Raw genomic sequence first — 18,376 nt, 5'->3', positions numbered from 1 at the left:
CATGACGTTGAAGCGATTGAAGTGAAGCGATTTTACACCCGGTAACAGAATTGCTGTAACATAATTTCATCATGGGTCCCAGATCTGCACAAAAATGCAGAATTGTGGAAATGAATGTCTTTCCCTTCCTGGTGATGTATCCTAAATTGTGCTTCAAGTTCCTCTGTGTCCACATCACCAAGGAATTATCATCATTGTCCACACACACCAACACAGTCATGAAGAAGGCACAACACCACCTCCTCCCCCTCAGGAGCCTGAAAAGATTTGGCACAGCCACCTAAAGTCAGACTTTTCTCTCTGCTACCACATGACAAGTTGTACCAATGCAGCAAGTCTGGAACCAACAGGACCCTCAGCAGCTTCTACCCCAAAGCCATAAGACTGCTTAATCGTTAGTTAAATTGTTAACCAATAGCTACAGTTGCTCCTCCATTAAAAGTTGCGTCATATAGCACACCTTGCGGGCTATTGCAGAATTCTATGGCACGTTATTTAATTGTCAGCCATTTTTACCATTAATGCAAGTTAGTGCTAGTTTTACCACCAGAGGGCATATTTGAAAAGCATTTGATAGTCTTCAATATTGGCATTAATAGATCATTTAAAACCTTTGTTGTAAGAACATAGTATATGGGATTGATTTTAAGAAATGTAGCTTCATTAATTTGATTAATATGATGGTGTTTCTATTCCAAGAAAAACAAAACCCCTATGGTGCTGTACAACGTGACGTCAGGAGTAGGCTACAGTACTAAGAGCATAAGAGGATTGGAGGATTCTAAAATAACATCTAAGGTGCCGTCACTCCCTGACCTTAGAGATCCTTATTTATTCTCTATGTTTGGTTAGGTCAGGGTGTGACTCGGGTGGGAGAATCTGTTTTCTATTTCTTTGTTGTTCTTGCCTAGTTGGTTCCCAATCAGAGGCAGCTGTCTATCATTGTTTCTGATTGGGGATCATATATAAGTTGTCATTTTCCGTTTGGGTTTTGTGGGGTGTTATTTTCCGTTTAGTATCTGTGCCTGACGGAACTGTTTGCTTTCGTTTTTCGATGTTTTTTTTTTTGAGTGATTCTTGACAATAAAGATCATGAACACTTTCCACGCTGCGCTTTGGTCCACTCTTCCTTATGACGACGAGCGTTACAGGTGCATAACATTTCCATACCCTAATTGTAGTGTAACCAATACCCAAATGAAGATTCAGTGAAAATAAAAAATCCAAATCTCATTGATTAATCAAGACCAGTGTCACGGCCGTCGAAAGAAGTGGACCAAAGTGCTGCGTGGTGAGCGTACATATTCCTTTTTATTAGAATGTCGCCAACAAAAACAATAAACAATACAAAACTACCGTGAAGCTTAACAGGGCTATGATGCCTTTAACAAAGTTAACTACCCACCCTGAAAGGAGGGAAAAAGGGCTACCTTAAGTATGATTCCCAATCAGAGACAACAACAGACAGCTGTCCCTGATTGAGAACCATACCCGGCCAAAACATATAAATAAAGAAACATAGAAAACAAAACATAGAATGCCCACCCCACAACACAGCCTGACCTAACCAAATAGAGAAATAAAATGGCTCTAAGTTCAGGGCGTGACAACCAGTCCCCATGCTTGTCTCATAGCAGCAAGAAATAATGCTGAAAAAGTTATTGCTTCTAACTTCAATATGTTTTTTAAATAAATAAGACCTACACCACTTTTAACAGAACATTAGTTAACACTAGTGAGACTCATTTCACTCACGGTAGGCCTACAGACTCTCCGTCAATAATTACATTTTGTTTTCATTTAACCTAGAGTGAGCGAGATGCAGTATCTAAGACCGCTGCACCCCTCGGGAGGCCCCATCCAAAGTTTTTGATGATGATCAATTGCCGTGCACAAAGTATCAAAAAACAGAGAGGTGTTGGTAAAGGTATATTGTCCTGCTAATAGCCCATTATATTACTGTACATGGTGTCCAGCTCAGGACAACTAAAACATGTCTTTGTTAAAGACTATCAGAAAAAATGTTGGTACTTATTTATTTTGATCCAAAGCCACGAACGAGTTTTATGCTGGTGCCGGGGTTATATGACTGTGCCATCAACTTGATTAAATATAACGATATTTTTGAGATTATTTTGTTTTCAAAAAAAAAAAAAGTGAGCGATTGTAATCTGAATAAAGGCAAAAATAATATTTGTTAAGGCCAAAACATTTATTTCTGTTTTTAGAGTGAGAGAAACGCTGGGCCAATTGTCCCTATGGGACTCCCAATCACGGTCGGATGTGATACATAATAATAATAATACTTTTTCCCCCTTCCACATGTTAAAGGTTCAGATTGATAATGCTTTTTTTATCAATTATGATATTTAAGTTTAACCACAACATTGTTGTATTATTTGTTCTGTCTTTTCTGGTGGATTAAACTGAAAACAACGGTCGGTTGTGATACAGCCAACCCAACTAAGAAATACATTTGACGATAGAATTCTCCCCCTACCCTCCTTCTAGGCAAGTCTAGTGTCCTGCTAATAGCCATAATGGAGCTGTACAACGTGACCGTGTGTGTTTGAAATAATATTTTCCAGTAAGCAACAATTAGCCTACTTTGTTCGGATGTTCTTGTAATTCAGTGATATTTATTCCCATTGTAATTCGTTATGGATCCATGAGGAAATAAAGATCTGCATTTTGAAATAGTGTTTTTATCATTATTTTATTAACGAAAGCATAAAGATGCTGATGAAGAAATACAGTACTGTACAGTATATGCTTTATCCAACATTTCCTTACATAAGGGAGAGCAGGCCATGTCCAGACTTTCTCGTGACCTCAAGTACTCATAAACTCGTCTTTAAAGCTTTTTCAGGTTGCATCAGTCTTGGACAGAAACTTCTGAGACACCATTTAGAATGATTTATTTCTGTTTTTAGGGAGAGAGAAATCAAAATACCTACCATCACCTCATGGGTCTCCCGGTCGCAGCCGGCACGGGTATTGAACCAGCGTAGTTTGCACTGCGATGCAGTGTCTTTAGACAGCTGCGCCTCTCAGTCTCTGTATAATGTGGCCGGTCGGGAGTAGGCTACAGTACTACAGAAAGAGAAAAATCATTTCCACACCCTAATTGTATCCAAGTTTCTCTTAGAATAAAAACTTTTGTGTAACAGTTTTAGTAAACAACACTGACCAGAAGTAACAAAAATATCTGTTTATTCCAGGTGTGTCTGCAGGACAGAGGAATAGCAATTCTTACCTTCTTCATCCTCATCATTCAGTTCATTTAAATTAAATGTTGAAGTCGTGCACAGTTAGCAGTTTCCATGTTGTTTATGTCGCCCATTCATTGTCATTTAGAGACACAGTAGCACATAGGGACCCAAAAGCATAATCAGTGCTGGTCTGGAGCAATGAAGTAGTGACACAGGGTACCGTATTAAACCACAAATTACCTGAGTCCCGCAGCATAACCACAACTTTTAGTTTAGCAAGCATTGTAGCTGCATTGACTTTTTGCTTAAACTATTTTTGACTCATCACATATGTTAATTATCGATCCTGTTACCTAGTCACTTTATCCCTACCTATATGTATACAGTGCCTTCGGAAAGTATTCAGACCAATTTAACTTTTTGACATTTTGTTACATTACAGCTTATTCTAAAATGGATTAGATAAATAAAATCCTCAGCAATCTACACACAATAACCCATAATGACAAAGCGAAAACAGATTTTTGGAAAAACACATACCTTATTTACATAACTATTCAGACCATTTGCTATGTGACTTGAAATTGAGCTCAGGTGCACCCTGTTTCCATTTATCATCCTTGAGATGTTTCTACAACTTGATGGGAGTCCACCTGTGGTAAATTAAATTGATTGGACATGATTTGGAAAGGCACACACCTGTCTATATAATGTCCCACAGTAGACAGTGCATGTCAGAGCAAAAACCAAGTCATGAAGTCCAAGGAATTGTCCGTAGAGCTCCGAGATATGATTGTGTCGAGGCACAGATCTGGGGAAGGGTCCCAAGAACACAGTGGCTTCCATCATTCTTCAATGGAAGAAGTTTTGGAATCACCAAGACACTTTCTAGAGCTTGCCGCTTGGCCAAAATGAGCAATCGAGGGAGAAGGGCCTTGGTCAGGGAGGTGACCAAGAACCCCATGGTCACTCTGACAGAGCTCTAGAGGTCCTCTGTGGAGGTGGGAGAATCTTCCAGAAGGCCAACCATCTTTGCAGCATGCCACCAATCAGGCCTTTATGGTAGAGTGGCCAGACATAATCCACTCCTCAGTAAAAGGCACATGACAGCCCACTTAGAATTTGCCAAAAGGCACTTAAAGACTCTCAGACCATGAGAAACAAGATTTTCTTGTCTGATGAAACCAAGATAGAACTCTTTGGCCTGAATGCCAAGTGTCACGTCTGGAGGAAACCTGGCAGCATCCCTATGGTAAAGCATGGTGGTGGCAGCATCATGCTGTGGGAATGTTCTTCAGTGGCAGGGACAGGGAGACTAGTCAGGATCAAGGGAAAGATTAACAGAGCAAGGTACAGAGAGATCCTTGATGAGAACCTGCTCCAGAGTGCTCAGGACCTCAGACTGGGGTGAGAGAGACAGAGAAAGAGAGAGAGGGGGGAGACTGATGATAGTGCCGAGGAAGATGGCAGCATCGCGACTAGCTCTTTAAAAAAAAAATCATTTCATACAGCCTACTTAGATTTGTGTGTATTGGGTATATGTTGTGTAATTTGTTAGATATTACTGCACTGTCGGAGCTAGAAGCACAAGCATTTCGCTACACCCGCAATAACATCTGCTAACCACGTGTATGTGACCAGAAACATTTGATTTGAGGTTCACCTTCCAACATGACAACGACCCTAAGCACACAGCCAAGACAATGAAGGAGTGGCTTCGAGACAAGTCTCTGAATGTCTTTGAGTGGCCCAGCCAGAGCCCGGACTTGAACCCGATCTAACAACTCTGGAGACCTGAAAATAGCTGTGCACACCTGAAAATCTTGTAGCGTCAAACCTAAGAAGACTCAAGGGTTTAATGGCTGCAAAAGGTGCTTCAACAAAGTACTGAGTAAATGGTCTGAATACTTATGTAAATGTGATATTTCTGTTTTTTGTTTTTATCTCTCTGGGTTGTTGGAAAGGGCCTGTAAAAGTAAGCATTTCACTGTTTAGTCTCTACCTGTTGATTACGAAGCACGAAGCATGTGACAAATAACATTTGATTTGATTTAAATAGGTGCACAAAGGGTAGAAATATGCAATATAATCCTTCGCAAATTTGGGTATTATTCTACACACTCGCTATCATTTTAATGAGTTCCGCCACTTTGGAACATCTATAATTAAAAAGTCCAGTAAATCAATTTAATATATATCATCACAATAAATGTATTATTTATTTTAATCAGGTCTAATGATATGAATAATATGTATTTTTAAAGAACAGATGAGTTGGCCTACTGTATGTTATCTGGCTATGCTCCATGCTGTAGGCTTGTTCATTGAGCCGACAAGATGCTTATAAGTGCTTATAAGTCCAATATAAATGATTATATTATATGATTTTATAGTAAGAAGAATATAAATGAACATACCTGAATAAAATAGAAAGGACATCTTTCCCATTCCATAGCAAGTGTGCATGTGAAGTGGCTATATTGAGCGTAAAAGTGATCATTTGAAACAGGTCCTATAGCTGGATTTAGAGTTACTTGGCAACTTTAGTTGTGAATGATACAAACATTAGAATGTCTTAGAAATCAAAACATATACAGTATGGGCTGCATAGTGCTACTATAGGCTATTGATGATCTGAGAAAGTACCTCAGGCTGCACAGCTGTTCTCTCACCAAGTGATCATACACTGCTCAAAAAAATAAAGGGAACACTAAAATAACACATCCTAGATCTGAATGAATGAAATATTCTTATTAAATACGTTTTTCTTTACATAGTTGAATGCGCTGACAAAATCGCGTTACAGCTTATTCTAAAATGGAGTTTACTCAAAGGGGCTTTGTAGATGAACACATACAAATGTATCTTTCTGAGCATATAAAGTGAGGTCCAACCTACCATTTGGTACAATGTGCAATGTGTCTTGGCATTTGTAATAAAGCGCAAGGATGCATGATAAACAGAATCCAGCCTCTGTAAGAGGAGGACTCACCATAATCAATTACAGAGAGAAAAGTGGCCTGAACAAGCTTCTTTCTAGCCATAAGCGGGAAGCATGATAGTGTTTTGATAAGTGTTTGATGTGGTTTTCGATTGCATTTACGTCAGAGTGGCTAGGGACAATAGAGGTTTGAGTATCAGGCCATTATGGTCATTAGGGTACAACCAACGCATGTCTTGAATGCATAAGAGGAGATACCGTGGCTCAATGATACGTGGAATTTTACTGCGGTCATGACTCATGATTGCCGGGGAGGCGGTAATACGGTCACCGCAACAGCCCTAGTCTGAACCGGACCAAATTTGAACCAATCATAATAATTTAAGTTTCACAAGTTTGGACATAAAAGTACTGCACAGTATAGCTCAGTAGACTACAGTAGATTACATAGGGTACAGTAATGTACAGCACAACACAGTAAGTACAGTATAGTCAAGTAGAGTATAGTTCAATACAGTACATTATAGTGTACACAACTCTAGTGCACTCTACTGGGTACTGTACTGAACTCTACTCTACTGTACATGACTGTACTGTACTGTACTCTTTTTTTCTTTACTGTAAAATACTCTACTGTACTGTGCTGTCCAAACTTGTGAAAGATAGACATCTATGAATGGTTAAGTTTTGGTCTGGTCAGGACTGGAACAAATCTGAACCAGTCATGGACGTCTATGTTTGGGCCAAATGAAGGCAGGTCCAGATGTCTATGGACGTTGAAATCAAAGCTGGTCCAAACCGGCCAGGGCGGACTGACCAAATTTCAACTACTTTTCAACGTCCATGGAAGTCCGGTGTCGGTCAGTGCTCAGTGGGTGAGGATGCTGGTTACAGTAGATGGAAAGAGAGGGGGCTCATGGGTACTGTAGGTGTCAGTAAGAGCTGGGAGTGGTGACATGAATTGGATTGAGAGATGGAGGGGTTGTCCAGACTTTTCACACTCTTGTGTTGATCACCAGATGGCAGAAAGAGAAAGAAAACAGTTATCAGCCAGTGGACGAGAGGGCAGTAGCAGGTGACCCAACTGTGGTTTGTGACAACTATGATTTCCCATTGTCACCAATTCAATTGCAGAAATTCCATTACCAATTCTGTTAGTGACTTGGTAAGTGAATTTCAAGTTTTAAACACTTAATAATACTTAAACAAAATTGATATCAGTAAAAACCCTATAACTAATTTATAGGTCTACCTTTACAGGTTACTTCTGTGAACTTTCATTATCCTCCATCATGAGGGAGAGAAAATATCTTCAACATATCTGGGTTTTTGGTAACGGAATTTACCGTTTTTTCTGAATGCTTAAACACTAACAGTGATTATTGAAGCACTATCTCTGAAACCAATAACACTAGCCAATGCATTTACCAAGTGTGCCAAACTGAATGCACATTCTTTGCTGAATGCACATTCAGTTTGTAATTTTATAACACACTTTTTGCAAAACTGTAAACACAACTCACTGCTTTACACTCAGTTTACATGTGATGTGGATGAAGTCTTATGGCCAGACCCACAAAGGTGAGATGTTTATGTTATTTTTTTTCTAGCACAAATGTTTTTGTTTTCTTCTACTGCGCTTTTGTTGTTTGAGTGTTAGATTTTTTTTCTCTCAAAATGTTCTAACATTTTCCACTTATTTGTTATGTTCAGAATACACATACATACTTTACACATTTGGATATCTGTGTGTATGTGTGTTTACTACATGTATGACAAACTGCTATGCCCTGCACACAGATAAAGCAAAAGCCACAAGTGTTTTTAATTTATACTATCTTTGTGTAGTTGGTGCTTCGTGTGCTTATTCAAATGATGGTTTGTGTGTACTGTATTGACGCAAAAACACAAGAGTTTTGCAATAATTGTTTGCTTTTGCAAGAGATGGATACTGTTTTAGTGGCTTGGTGTAAGGTTTTGTGGTTAGTGTTGTTAGGTTCTAATTCTCAGAGTAAAAAACTCAACGGACACTATGAAAGCTTAACCAAGTTTAATTCTTCACAGCAGCATTCAGACAAAGACATTTTCACACAAGCACTGATATTTAACCATATCTCCTAGGCTGAGTCGCCTCCTACACATCTGAACAGCCAATGTATTTCTGTTGCAAGAAAGAACCTTAGTGATATCTGTTCTTCCTCACTTCATCTGACCTCTGACCTCTAGTGCTCACTCCACCTCTAGTTGACAGAGGTATTTTTCTAAGACCCCTTTTCCATCTGTTTGACATGAAATCAAGATGGAAGATGGTTGAGAAATGTATACATGCCTTATTTTCCAAGAAATATAGATATAGCTTTCATTTGACATGCTCCTATAAACTTCACATGTTAGTGCTCTTGGTCCCATTTACACGGAGATGACCAAATCTCTTTCAAATACCTCAGAAAGTTTAGTATAGATTGGATATGACTGGATGCCTTAACCTTAAACAGAGGAACTAAGCAGGCTGCTATATCTGCACCACAGGAACCTTCGCCTGAATGGCTGAACCTCTGACTTAACAGGCCTCAGATGGAGTTCCAAAAGATTTCAGCGTGTGGTTGGTTGAGAGGTCAAGGTGAAGGTGCGGTGTTTGAACAGCTCAGGATCAGTACAGAGCCAGACCAGGGCCATATGCTTCTCATGTGAGGCTAGTCTTTCCACATAAAGTGTGTGTGTGCGCATGTGTGTATTTATGTGTGCGTGCGTGTGTGCTTTTTTCTTCAACATTTTAGCAGATGCACTTATTCAGAGCGACTTACAGGAGCAATCAGGGTTAAGTGTCTTGCTCAAGGGCCCATCAACAGTTTTCACCTAGGCTGCTCTGAGATTTGAACCAGCAACGCTCTTAACGACTAGGCTACACGTGTGTGTGTGTGTGTGTGTGTGTGTGTGTGTGTGTGTGTGTGTGTGTGTGTGTGTGTGTGTGTGTGTGTGTGTGTGTGTGTGTGTGTGTGTGTGTGTGTGTGTGTGTGTGTGTGTGTACAGTATATGAACCCATCTTTCCAGTGTCTGCCTCAGGAACATTGAGGTCATTTTATGTGCACAGCAGGGTCTTCCCTCCACGCAACACATTAACACACGGACCAAGCCCTTTTAATGCATTAAAGACTCTATTAAAAGTTTCCCTGCCTTGTTTCAATAAAAAGTGATGGAAACAAAATTAATTTGACATGTTACATTTTCTGTAAGCCCTTCAGGCAGTCTGTCTTTTACACATTACAGTTGATAGAGATAGAGATAGACAGATAGCGGGAGAGAGAAAGCAGGAGAGAGAGAGACCGAGACAGAGATCTTCCAGTCTGAAGGCAGGTGTTCTGTTCCGGGTCAGGCTAGGATATGAGCTGAGGTTCTAGAGTGAAGATCAAAGTTCAACTATCCCAGAAGACAACAGCTGGGCCATCTGGTGAGTCAGTCTCTGGCTCGGTCCCAAATGGCAACCTATTCCCTATATAGTACACTACTTTTGAGCCTATAGGGCTCTGGTCAAAAGTTGTGAACTAAAGGGAATACTAGGGTGCCACTTGAGATGCAGCCGAATAAGGCTTCTAGAATTACTAGCAATCAGTAGACGCATATCATACAGACATAATACCATTTCAGCAAACACTTAGTCAGCCAGTTAGGCTTACATAGGCCTACTATGTACAAAAGAAAGCAAGTCACAGGAAAGGAGAAACACACTAAGCCACGATTAACAGACAATACAAAGGGCTTACCTGAGCTCTCTTCCATACACACACATACACAGGAAGCACATACAAACAGGCACACACTCTAAGGCAAAGACACACCCAGAGAGGGTAGCAGCAACTCACCTAATCAGACCTGTTACTCTGGTTCCTTCAGTTAGTGTTCCAGAAAGCTCATAAAGCTCCACCCCTTCACTTCCCTCTACCGCCTTATAGAGCCTGTCAGAGAGAGATATACAGACATAATATGACATTTGAAATGTCTTTATTCTTTTGGAACTTCTGTGAATGTAATGTTTACTGTTCATTTGTATTGTTTATTATCTACTTCACATGCTTTGGCAATGTTAAAATATGTTTCCCATGACAATAAAGCCCTTAAATTGAATTGAGAGAATTAAATTATTTTACACACTGCATACAGATGAGATATACGGGAGTTACTATAAACATTTCTGAGGAAGTGCAATTCATATATGGGAACAAAAGTCATTCCGAAAATATCCTCAACTGCATTTACCACTGATCACCACTAGATGGGGCTGACTGCACATAGAAACAATACAGCGTGGTCAAGAGTAGACCATGAAAGAAATTCCCTGCAACTCAAATCAAATCAAATTTTATTTGTCACATACACATGGTTAGCAGATGTTAATGCGAGTGTAACGAAATGCTTGTGCTTCTAGTTCCGACAATGCAGTAATAACCAACAAGTAATCTAACTAACAATTCCAAAACTACTGTCTTATACACAGTGTAAGGGGATAAAGAATATGTACATAAGGATATATGAATGAGTGATGGTACAGAGCAGCATAGGCAAGATACAGTAGATGGTGTCGAGTACAGTATATACATATGAGATGGGTATGTAAACAAAGTGGCATAGTTTACATAATGGCATGTATTACATAAGGATGCAGTCGATGATATAGAGTACAGTATATACGTATGCATATGAGATGAATAATGTAGGGTAAGTAACATTATATAAGGTAGCATTGTTTAAAGTGGCTAGTCATTCCCATCAATTCCCATTATTAAAGTGGCTGGAGTTGAGTCAGTGTCAGTGTGTTGGCAGCAGCCACTCAATGTTAGTGGTGGCTGTTTAACAGTCTGATGGCCTTGAGATAGAAGCTGTTTTTCAGTCTCTCGGTCCCAGCTTTGATGCACCTGTACTGACCTCGCCTTCTGGATGATAGCGGGGTGAACAGGCAGTGACAAGCCTATTAGAAGTAATTTCGCGAGCTAATGCTAATTAGCGTAGTGCAATGACTACAAGTCTTTAGGTATCTGCTAGCATGCTATGGAGATTAGAAAAGGATGCTAGAGAGAGAGGCTAGAGGTCCTCTTCTGGCTGGCATGGTTGTATTGAGCCACCCTGGATATGTGACCTGTCTGTCTGCTTGGGGCTAGCAGTGTAGAAAGAACCCTTTCTCCTTAATGAGCTTTTGTAATGAACTGAAGTGTTTTTCAACCCCCACTTCGTCCATCCGGGCACTGGTTTCCCAAGATAAGTCTCTCATGCCATGCCATGCCGCCATGCATTAATGAAATTGAATTGCGTCTGTGCCATGGAGAGGTGATCTCTGAAACAGAAGTGTGTGTATGTGTAAGTGTGTGCGTGTGTGCGAGACAGTGGAATGCGGCATGATAAAGAATGTGGCCTCAACTCCCCCAGCCATAGTACTATGGTTTAGAACTCCACAAAGACCTGCACTCTCTGCATGGGAAGGGACTGAACGAGTGGACTGAGGGAGGAGAACAGAAGGAGAGAGACAGCAGAGATAGAGGTGTTCGAAATGAGAGTGGCCTAAAAGTTCCAGAATGGCCATTCGTTCGACGGCATTAACAACTCAGCTGGTTGGAAGCTAAGCCAAGGTGTACCCCCTCCTCAGCCCCTTGCTTCCCTCACTCAGCCCTGTCTGTGCCCTACTGCCCGCCTCACCTCACCTGCTTTGAATGACAATAGAACCCTGGCAGCGGATGAGATTACTGGTGGCCATCTCCACTGGCACCACCTGATGAGGTCACACAGTCAATAGGACAGGCCCCCCAGTGAGAGAGACACACACCTGCTGTCACCACCGTCACTCAGAGAGCAGCACCTGAGAGGGCTGGACTTGTGGGTGTAGGACTCTCTTTCTCTGTCACACACACACACACACACACACACACACACACACACACATACACACACAAGGGTTAAAGCAACAAAAAAATCCCATGACTGAAATTGAAGTCGATCTCAGATCAATTGTCTGGCGCCAAGTTAACCTATCCTTTCATGTAAGAAAGTCAAGGCCCTCGTGCTTTTAGGGAAAGCAAGAAAGAATTTTGCACATGTATTAAATTGAGGGTTTTACCAAATCCAGTCTCCTTGCTTTTATGGGGTCCCGGTGTCCTTCCTGGGAGACTTACTATGTAGAGAATTACTATGTAGAGAATTACTATGTAGACTACTGAGATGCTCAGCCCTGCTGGCTTTTTAAAAGGACATTCTACTCCAAACTGTATTAAAATATAATTTCCACCTCCAGAAAGGGTCCCAATAACATATTGCAAAAAAAAATTACAATTATTTTAACATATGGACCAGGCATATAACCTACACATGGGCTTCATTATCAGATGTGCTATTAGCAATAAGCATTAACACCTGTATCCCAATTGATAAAGCATAATGGCTATAAAATGAATATAGGCTGAAGCATGGGGTTTGTCCATCTGCATTTACCCCAATGGACAAAACATCCTGATTGTTAATATTATGAATAATTATTATTTTATTATAAATATGAATACATAAATTAGATATGTATATTTTTCTATTACAACATATGTTATTGCCCTTTTAAGACAAATACACGTTTCCCTCCTATGGCTCTCTCCCTCCTATGGCTCTCTCCCTCCTATGGCTCTCTCTCTCCTATGGCTCTCTCCCTCCTATGGCTCTCTCCCTCCTATGGCTCTCTCCCTCCTATGGCTCTCTCTCTCCTATGGCTCTCTCCCTCCTATGGCTCTCTCCCTCCTATGGCTCTCTCCCTCCTATGGCTCTCTCCCTCCTATGGCTCTCTCCCTCCTATGGCTCTCTCACTCCTATGGTTCTCTCCCTCCTATGGCTCTCTCCCTCCTATGGCTCTCTCCCTCCTATGGCTCTCTCCCTCCTATGGCTCTCTCCCTCCTATGGCTCTCTCCCTCCTATGGCTCTCTCCCTCCTATGGCTCTCTCCCTCCTATGGCTCTCTCCCTCCTATGGCTCTCTCGCGCAACGTGCCTTGAGAGGAAAATGGATCTTGCATAGAACACACAAGAACAAGCCAACAAGGTAAATAGGTAAACAATTCTACTATGGGGTTGTCTGATTTTGTTTTAGTAACAAGATTACAGGGCAAAAATAGTGTCACTGAAAAGTTACATCCTGATGAAGTGTAGGCGTTGAATAACTGTCAGCACACACATGATCCCTGGTCAGCCAGGGATCAAGACAACTCACTCATATAACAGAGAGCATATGTTAGTCTTCGTCAGGGTCCAGTTTTTCAAAAGTTATCTATCCGGATTTCAGATATGCACTCACTACTTACTGTAAGTCGCTCTGGATAAGAGTTCATAAGAGCCTAAGCCTCTACGCAAAGGTGTCACAGCTTATTGGACCATTCTCAAAGAAAGAGCCGTTACTATATTTTGGTCCCCTCTAGGTCTCTTATTGTGCCACCAAATAGGCCTACTACTTGTAGCTTTAACTAATCCAGTAGCTAAGCTTCTTAGCAATGACAACATACAGACAGACACCTGTTGGGTGAAAGAGGCCCATAGAAAACTAGACTCCAGTAACTGCCAGTCAAATGAGGTCTACTCGTAGGAAGAAAACAAAACTTTCACAGGCTCCTTCGTTCAATCTCTCTCTTTGATATTCACTCACACAACCCTTTTTCTGTCCTGACACATGGGTCACATGATGAAAGTCAGTCACAGAGGTATTTTGGGGAAAGGTAGGTCCAGTTCTTTTCCATGGATGACTTTAATAAGTCAGCATCCCACACAGTGTTCAGATAATAGGGCTGAGAATTGCCAGGGACCTTACGATAAGATATCACAATACTTACGTACCGATATGATATGCATTACGATTCTCCCGATTCTACAGTATATGTATTGCGATTCTATACTGCGATTTTATTTCCATTTGTTGCTCCAAACATATTGTTCACTATATGTCTGCTGCAGAGAGACGAGAGAGCATAAGAAAACTTATTTTGATCAATCAGGGTGAAAAAAGTGCTGAAAACATGTTAGCTCGCAATTTCAAAGAAGATGGAGAATAAGCAATAGGATAAACAATTTTGGTGCAGGTACAGACGACTAGCGCTAGCTAACACTATCTACAGTAGCAAAAAAATAATCCTTGCCTCCTTTTGAATAGGTCAAAGGTAATCGAGGAGAGGCGGCAAGGAGAGGAAACGTGGAATGCGGTTGTATAAAATAATACTCCTCCACTCGCTTTTACAGGGCTGGATTCCAAAATAAATGTGTAAAGTGATGAAAACAAATTAAGTTAGTTGTGCCAGACATTCTATAGATAAAAACTATATGCTATTTAACATTTTAAACATGTGCATGCTTTTCTCCTCCGACACAACTAAAGCCGATTCAAAGAGTGTGTGGCAGATTTGAAAACTCTTTCGCGACGGATACACATAACTATCCTCTCTTCTGTTCGCCTACTAACAACCTGACATCTCCTCGACCACTTATAGGTTTTCTAGTCACGGAGGAGAGAGAACGGAGGCGAGACATGGAGAATGGACTTTTGCCCATATTAGAAAAGGCCTAGATATGTGCCTTAACATGAGTGTGCAGACCGTTTTGGATGTGTGTGTGTGTGTCTGGGGACAGAGGGTTTGCTTATCGGGATCCAGGGGGATAATGAATATTTCACTCCAGAGAATACTGAATAACTCTTACCTACAGTACCTACTACATAACACTACCTTATGAGCCCAACCGACAACCACATAAATACTCGCCTACTAAACACACAATGAATAATTCACTCCAGAGAATAGTGTCTGAGACCTCAAACCTCTATCTCCAGGGAAGCTTAGAAGAAGTACAACTTCCCTTTACTCAAGGACCATCACAACATGCCAACCATGGATGCCACTTCCTCCTCTGTCATCCTCACCCAATCAACGAATGCATGACCACACATATAACTCTATGAGACCATAGACAGCTAAAGGCTGAGTCTAAAACGTCCCTTTCTCAAGTACCATAACAACATACCATGCCACCCATAGATGCCACTTCCACTTAGTCTTCCTTCTCATCCATTCAATGCATGTAGCAAAGCCCTCTGTCTAAACTCCAGCCTGGATCTAAATCAGCCTGGGAGGACGGCTCTAAAGCCATTAGCTCTTATTTATGCTACGAGGAAGATTCCAAGCCATTGAGCATCCTCAATACTCTGACACACAGCTCCAAGGAAAGAATCCAGAGTTTCTCAGAAACGATGGTTACACCCAATAGAGGATGTTTTAAATTACTGTCTGAGGGGAATTGTCTGAGATTAAATGAAATGGGAAAAAAGGTAAAGAAGGGTGAAAAACGGTTTTACATCATGATGACTTAAGTACGAACATGGGAATGGGCTTTTCTGGCTGTGTCCCAAATGGCACCCAATTCCCTATATAGTGCACTACTTCTGACCAGAGCCCTATGGATCCTGGTCAAAGGTAGTGCAGTATAAAGGGAATAGGTGTCATTTGAGACACAGCCATTCAGTCCTTGGCCTATGAACTGAACAAATGCCCTTTGCTGTCCAATAAGAAACAACCTTGTTAAATTCCCAGGCCAGCAAGTACCTCAGGGACACAAAGAGACACTGTGTGAACCCGATAGCAGAATAAAGTGGTTATTTATTACAGTCACTGTTACCATTTTTATCAATGCCTGACTTTTGCAAAGAGTAAGAAGAGAAGTCAAGGATTCTAATTTTTCACCGAATGTGCCCGTTGAAAGTGAAAGGCTAGCCACACATACACTGACTTTTCCTTGAACTTTAATAAGACACACAGGAGGAGGCTCAGAATCTGATTTGCGACAGCCTGAGCCACTCACAGGCAGCCTAATCCTCCAGCTCCAAGCTCAATATTCTAGCCTGTCGGGGACTGCAATCAACATGCCAGCAAGCTAACAAACAAGTAGACTCGTACTAGACCTACACTCCCAAAGCTTCCTTATCCCCATTGAAGATCATGCACAAATATACCAAAAAGCAGATGTTTAGGAGTAGACAATCATTGTCTTAGGTAGCCTGGTTTAACCACACTGAATGTTGCACTCATCATGTTCAGCCTGGTTTAACCAGGCTGGCATCCTTCAGCATCCTTGCCTATACTGCAGTGGGTTAAATATGGTCAGTCTCTCATATTAATCATTACATTTAGCTCCATACAATAACTATAAAACATATAAGCAGCAAAGCAGTAAAAATAAAATATATATAAAAATATATTAATCATTACAAGCAATCAGTAATGTACTGTACTCTACTGATCTATACGCTCATTTTACTGTGCTCTATGGTACTGTACTGTACTGTGCTGTACTTTGATGTCCAAACTTCTGAAACATAGATGATCTGGACGAACCAAATTTAGTCTTGCTTGGCGGAGCTCATTAAAATAATAGCCCATTAAAATAATAGCCCATGTGTAGTGTTTTAATGATACAGAAATACCAGGTTTAGTATCACGATACTCGATACCAAAACGATACCATGGCAACAAAAGTCACAGAATAGCACTTGATTCAGACAGATAAACTCAGCTATTGCCCTGTTCAATCGTTGGACATCTTTTGAGTTGAATATCATTACATTTGACATTTTGTACATTTTTCAGAGACAACCATGCAGTGTTGTAGTACTCGAGACCAGTCTCGGTCACATATTGAGTGTCTCGGTCTAGTCTCTGTGTTGAATACATTTTTACTCGGCTTTGACTCGCTCTCGGACAATGAGGACCAGCCAAGACCAGCGGAGTAAAAACTTAAATTATCAGCTCCCATTGTCAGCGTATAATACCGCTTTGCCAGGCCAAATATCCACACTCCTTTCAAGACACATTTTGCCTATCGAAACCTGGGCTTCCTACTTTACTCGTAAAATGACTGTCCTTTACTTTAGTTGAAAAATATCCTCAAACGCTTGTCAGAACTTCCTTCATTTGCTGGTAGGGAAAAGTGGGGGAAATTATTTTAAGTTGCACACTCACTATTAGTAAGGGGAGATTGTAACATATTTTGTATTTTTATCTATTATAGACACATTTAGGTTAGTGATCATTTCTAGATGCTCTTTATTTTTTCACCAGAGATAAAACATTTTCAGTCTGATCAACTGTAGGCTACTAATAAGAGCAGATGCATACGGCCTATGTGCACTGTCCAATGTGTGTTGTCAATTTGTGAGGAGAAAATGGGAATGTGATCAAATTTGGTTTATATTCAAAATTGGGCTGGCTTAGCTGCCTATACATTTCCAATCCAAAACTAATAACTGGAATCAATCAATCAACATAATAGCGATGACAGGTGTGAGTTAATGTTTTACAAGGCCTACAGTTGCATAGGCCTGCATGATGCAAACATGCATAAAACAAGCTCAGCCCCGTGAGTTCTATTGTGTAGAGGAAATCCCCCTCCTAATCTAGTCTAAATATAGTTCATATGAACAAGTATAAGGTTGCTGCAGTTTGACAGAGTTTTGTCCAGTTTTTTTTTTCAACCTTGTGACCTGATTAGAAAAATATGGTCCCTTCATAGCCCTTATAAAACCTTTTTACAACATATTAATCACTGTCATACCTTAAAGGATCCAGAGTTTTAACCTAACCGGGTTAACAGAAAAGGAAAAACTTGGGCCCCGGAAGTAAAAATTGCCCCACCACTCTGGGACCTATGGTGCCACCAGTCTGCTTGCAGTTGTCAGTTATCGTCAGGTATGTGGATCATCAGGGCTTTATTCAGGAACGTTTCTTGGGCTACTTTGATGTGTCAAGTGGGCGAGATGCGCAGTCTGTGTTTAACTTCATGGACAAACTTGTTGTTCAAACCTACAATGGCGCAGCTGTAATGTAATGTATATGCAATTTGTATTTACAGCTAAGTCCCCTCCCGTACCCTGATTAAGAGGTGATGACAGCTCCACACCATTGTCAACTCTCTCCTGACAAGAACTGAAGCCAAGTCTCATGGGCCCGCTCATCCACTGGCATATTGAATGTTTCCTCTCCAAGCACTGTAAGTACCCCTATCAATGTTCTCTCATTACTGTACGTAGAGTTAATCACAGCCACATACAAACACAATATAACATAGCAATGATTTTACTCCTTGCTTGGACTAACTCATTCTTAGGTCTTTTGTATAACTGTGTAGTGTTATTGTTTGTCTTCCCTGTGAGGGATTTCCTCCTCTTCT

At 40.8% G+C, this 18,376-nt stretch overlaps 1 protein-coding gene across 7 annotated transcripts in view; it reads right to left on the bottom strand.

Moving 5' to 3' along the window:
* The window catches only part of LOC118383018 (MAGUK p55 subfamily member 7-like), a 268,329-nt gene that overhangs the window by 205,220 nt on the left and 44,733 nt on the right, over positions 1 to 18,376 (bottom strand). For 5 of the 7 annotated variants that reach the window (XR_008112793.1, XM_052506919.1, XM_052506917.1 and 2 more), the window contains one exon: positions 10,014 to 10,106. The exons of 1 other annotated variant lie outside the window; for it this stretch is intronic. The gene's annotated coding sequence lies outside the window, so the exon portion shown is untranslated. Of the gene's footprint in view, positions 1 to 9,914; positions 9,969 to 10,013; positions 10,107 to 18,376 lie in introns of those variants that run through there. One more of the 7 variants, XM_052506899.1, reaches the window with a different exon arrangement.

Source organism: Oncorhynchus keta, chromosome 4 (assembly GCF_023373465.1).
Source record: "Oncorhynchus keta strain PuntledgeMale-10-30-2019 chromosome 4, Oket_V2, whole genome shotgun sequence".
NCBI classification, from domain to species: domain Eukaryota; kingdom Metazoa; phylum Chordata; class Actinopteri; order Salmoniformes; family Salmonidae; genus Oncorhynchus; species Oncorhynchus keta.
The sequence above is the reverse complement of the archived record's forward strand: the minus strand, read 5'-3'. Positions and strand labels throughout refer to the sequence as shown.